Source organism: Plecotus auritus (genome assembly GCF_963455305.1).
Source record: "Plecotus auritus genome assembly, chromosome: 4".
NCBI classification, from domain to species: domain Eukaryota; kingdom Metazoa; phylum Chordata; class Mammalia; order Chiroptera; family Vespertilionidae; genus Plecotus; species Plecotus auritus.
The window spans coordinates 56,667,574-56,673,099 of NC_137775.1; positions in this window are offsets into that span (position 1 = coordinate 56,667,574).

The window sequence follows — 5,526 nt, forward strand, 5'->3', positions numbered from 1 at the left end:
GGCTCTCGGCCCCACGGCCGCCCAAGGCTCAGTCGCAGCCGCTCGCTCTCCTAGACGGGCGTCGAGGAAAGGAGCCGCGGGTTTCCGAACCCCTCCACGCCGCGCCCCGGCAACCAGTAAGGCGTCACAGCTGGTCACCGCGCGGCCCGTGGCCTCGCTCGCTCGCGGCGCTTTGGGACACGCGCTCCCGCGGGCGCTGCGCCTCCGGCCCCTTCCGACGGCGCCACGTCCACTGCTCCCCAAGAGCTTGCGGCGTCCCCCTCAGCCTGCATTCCCTCAGCTCGTGAGTCACGGCCCATACACCCCAGGAGCCCTTCTCGCTCACCCTTTCTTCTAAAAGGCACCCTTCCTTCTTACCTTGGCTACTCTACGAACCAGAGTCCCTCTTCCCGGGACACCCCTCTACATTGACTTAACCTCGAATTCCTTGATGCAGAATATCCAACTCCGTGCATATCACGATGGATTGTCACAGCCTTCTTGAGTATGGAGCCTCACACTGCATCCATTTCTGCAGGCGAGGCTTGATTTATAGAATATATAGGGGTGCACTTTCTTTCTTTGACCTGAACACGATTTGTTAACGTAGCTCAAGCATGTATGTATGTCTTCAGATGTTGTGCAGCGCCTTCAGCTCTGTGTGGGCATCCCTGATATTAGGAGAGAGGAAGGAATAGGGGAGGAGGATGCAACTGTTGTCAAGATAGTACTCCACTCTGTATTTGGGGAGCTGGTGCTTTTGGAACCAAACTTCGGACTTACACTTAGGGGGAAAGAATTTTCTCTTCGTGGAGCAGGTTCCTAAGAGCAGAACCTCTCCCCTGTCTTTTTGTTTGGCACCCTTACTCCTGTTTTGATGCTACATTGTGCTTCCTCCTTTTACTTTTGAGTCCATGGTAAGAACAAGTACTCTAATATTCCTTGGTTACTGTAGAACAAGGTTCTCGCACAATCCCATTTCATAACTGTCCTATCCACACCCATGCCACACCCAAGTTAACGGCTTTCCTGTTTTGTTCGTCTAATTCCTCCAAGATAGATGTGTTCCTCACCTTGCATTCTGAACACAGACTCCCAGGTGACAATCCTAAACTGTCCTAATTTCTGAACTCAAAGGTTCCCCACAAATCTATCTAGAATATGTAACACACCTATCAAAACGACTAAGAAAGTTTTAATGACAATACCAAATGACAGTTTTAATGACAATGTTTGTGAGGATGTGGAGGAAGTGGATCACTTATATATTGCAGGTGGGAATGTAAAATGGTACATTCACATTGTGCCTTCATTCTCTGCCATCATTTAAAACTATATTGTTACACAATGGAGTAATTTTGTGGTAGAAACTATAGGAAGCCCTGTGGAATTTTGTATATAGGAATAGTGATTTCAAATAGTCACACTATATCCTCTCAATCAATCACATGTTTTGTAGCTTCTGGTCTTATTCCAGCCTCAGTCTCTCCCACCCATTTATTTTTTTCATCTAATGGAGCTGCCCACAAAGGCCCTTCTTACAGCAATAAGAAGAAGGCAAGGATGTCTACTATCACAACTCTTATTCAACATTGTATCAAAAGATACAGCTACTGCAATAAGATAAGAAACATAAATAAAAAGTATACATATTGGTAAAGAAGAAATAAAACTTTGTTCACATATGACATGAGTGGCTATATAAAAAATTCAAAAGAATAAACAAAACAAAAAAATCCTGGAACTAATAGGCAATTATAGCAAGGTTGTAGGATACAAGGTTAATATACAAAAGTTAATTGCTTTCTCATATACTAGAATTTAAAATTTTAAAAAATCATTTACATTAGCACCAAAAATACTTAAGTATAAACCTAACAAGATATTACAATATCTATGTGAGATAAACTACAAAATTCTGATGAAAGAAATCAAGGAACATTTAAACATACATATGGAGAGATATTCCATGTACATGGATAAGAAGACTTGATATTTTCAAGTTGTCAGTTCTTTCTAATTTAATCCATAAATTCAACACAATCCCAATCAAATCCCATTTGTAAATATCAACAAACTAAGTATAAACTTGATATGTAAAGGGTAAGAGAACCAGAATAGCCAACGCAATATTTAAAGGAGAGGAACAACTCATCTGCAGCCCATTTACGTTTAGGCCAGAGAACACCTGTTGGCAAATTTTGCTCTAAGAAAACAAGAGAGAAAAGGTGAATTTTAATGATAGTTGAAGGTATCTTCATTGTGAAAAATCATGAGCTGTATACTGATTAATTAGCAAACTTGGAAATAACTATTTCTATTGCAGGCATGATGTGGTGAAATCTGGAATATTTTGCCAATGCAGGTTTCACCATAAGTTGTTATAGTCCTTTTCTAAAACAATTTATCCAGTCCAACCGACATGGCTCAGTGGTTGAGTATTGACCTATGAACCAGGAGGTTAAGGTTAGATTCCCAGTCATGTTACATACCCGGGTTGCAGGCTTGATCTCCAGTGGGGAGCGTGTAGGAGGCAGCTGATCAATGATTTTCTCTCATCATTGATGTTTCTATCTCCCTTTCCCTCTCCCTTCTTCTCTGAAATCAATAAAAAAAAATATTTTTTAAAAAACCAACCAAACAAAAAACAACTTATCCATATGTTTTCAAAACCCTATAATACTATATATACTTGATAATCCCATTATTGGTAAATTATGTTATGGAAATGAATTTAAAGTTACTGTATAAAGATGTTTATTACTAGATTACTTATAAAAGCAAAATATGGAAAGGATCTGAATATCCATGTAATAGGAGAATGATTAAATAACCTTTAATCAATTCAATGAGATGTGATGTAGCCTTTAGAAAGTTTGATTGTAATTGGAATTGTTGTTAGTAATCATTATTTCAACATAGTACTATATGAAAAATAATGATTTCTGCACAGCAAAAGAAACTAGCATCATAATGAAAAGGGAACCCACTGTATGGGAGAACACATTTGCCAATGCTACATCTGATAAGGGGTTAATTTCCAAAATATATAAAACACCCATACAACTCAACAAAAGGAAGACAACCCAATTAAAAAATGGGCAGAAGACCTGAATAGACACCTCTCCAAAGAGGACATACAAATGGCCAAGAAACATGAAAAAATGCTCAATGTCACTAATCAGCAGAGAGATGTAAATTAAAACGACAATGAGATACCACCTCACACCTGCCAGAAGGATCTCTTACCCTTTGAGACAGCATGGAGGGACCTAGAGAGTATTATAATAAGCAAAATAAGCTAGTCAGATAAGTATCCTCACATGATCTCACTTATATGTGGAATCTAATGAACAAAATAAACTGATGAACAGAAAAAGATACAGAGACATTGAAGCATGCAACAGACTGATGTATTTCAGAGGGAAGGGTGAGACTGGAAGAGGTTAACCAATGATCTTATATGCATGCATACATAGCCCATGGACAGACAATAGTGCAGGGAAGGCCTGGGAGGGGAAAGGAGTAGGGTAGAAGTGTCAATGGGGGCGGGGAGGGGACATCTGTAATACTTTCAATAATAAAGATACATTTTTTTCTAAAAAAGAATGAACACAAAAGCTTAAAACATCACATTCTTTCCATTTAACCCTCACAAGTTTGTCCATACTCACCCCTTAGCTTGGAGTAAATGAATTAGTGTACAAATACAACTATGTAAGCATCAGATGTGAATATGCAGATACTGGCAAGGCATTAAAACTGGAAAGCCACATGGTGATATTTAGGATTATCTTTTTAATTTTTCAATTCCTACCAGCGTTTGTGCAATAAATAATTTGTCTTTAAATTGAACAGTGCAATGCATCTCCCAATTTATTAGGATTTTAAGAGACTTGAATGATTACCCTTGAACAGTCATTATAGTACCTACACTGGCAGAAAAAAATTTTGAGAACGGAGGTGCTTATCTAGGTAATTCAACATTCTGCACCTCCCCTTCCCCCCCCCCAAATAATCACTTCTTAAAAATTATATAGATAATTGAAACAGTTTTCCCCCCTTAGATCAAACTCAACTCACTTTGCTGGTTAAAGTCTGTTACAGCCATGCCTCTCAACATTTATTTGCATATGAATCACCTGCAGATCTCCTTAAAAGACTTTTGACTTGGTAGATTTAGGGTGAGGCCTGAGACTCTTTATTTCTAACAAACTCTGGGGTAATGCCTGTGCTGTTTGTCCAAGGACCTTGTGTGAATAACAAATCCTACAGTATTTGAGTAATTTACTTACCCAATTGAATCCCGATAATGCATGTACTTATATATGTTTGTATGCATATGCATATGTGTGCATACATATCCATACACACACATACATACATTTTAAATGGTCTGTCACTCTTGGCTATCAAGCAAATTTTGGAAATTTCCCATTTTATACTGTAATTTATGCTGTATAAACAGCCTAGTTTCCTAATTTTTGAAACAAAGATAAGCAGTAAGTTAATGTTCCTAAATTCTGTGGGGAAAAAAGAGAAATGTTGAGTAAGATCATTCTTGGCAGAGGTTTGACTTGTTCAATGATAAAAGCAAAATCTGGTTGTAAATGTTCAAAAAGCATCAATAAACTCTCGTAACTTGCTGATGGAATTGACATCTAGCATTCTTCCTTCTCATAGACAGTGCTCAATAAAGATTGGTTCAGTGAATGCCACATGAACCCCTACAGCTGTAAGTCTTAGGAATGCATCCTATGCAGCAATTTCTAGCTTCTGGCTGAAAATATTAGCTTTTTTTCTTGATGCTTTCAAATGATAACTTTATCAACTTCAAGTATGATGAAAGTATTCATTTTGTAGAAAATCTTAAATCAGTGAGATGCTGTTTTCTATAACATAGTACTTGAATTGACAGTATCTTCCAGAGTCAGTGAGTAACTCTCAACAAATTTTATTTTCCAAACACTGTCCTCAGCAAAAATAATGCTGAGAGGTCAGGGCACATCTGCAGAGTGTGGAAAGGCAGCATCTGAAATACTGTTTATGCATTCCTTTCCCCCACTGAATAGGGATTGTTGCCATAGTAATGTTTTAAAAACACTCCTAGATCAATATTAGAACTGCAGAAAGTATCTCACATATGCTAAGCTATTTGTGAGTCTAAACCTATACCCTTATTTTTGTTTATATGCTCAACTGTGGAATAAATATTTGAGGAACTCCTCATGACTGGTCAGTTCTATAATGTGAAGAATTAGTCAATCAACCATCAAGTGTCCTGTGACTACTTCTCAAGTAGAGGTCTATGCCAGGTGCTAGAAAACAACAATGTCAAATGCAGAGGCTGTGGCTCTGTCAATCTGGGAGGAGGGGGGATGTGCATGCCAAATGAACCAGGGGCCAGGGATCCCAGTTATGTCTTAAAATGCACACTCTGATTTTTGTCGTATTATATTTCAGAGTTCACCTAAGAAAATCAAATATTTTTCTTTTTTCACTGTCCTTCTCATCTTTAGCTTCCTATCATCATTCCAACCTGTCCAC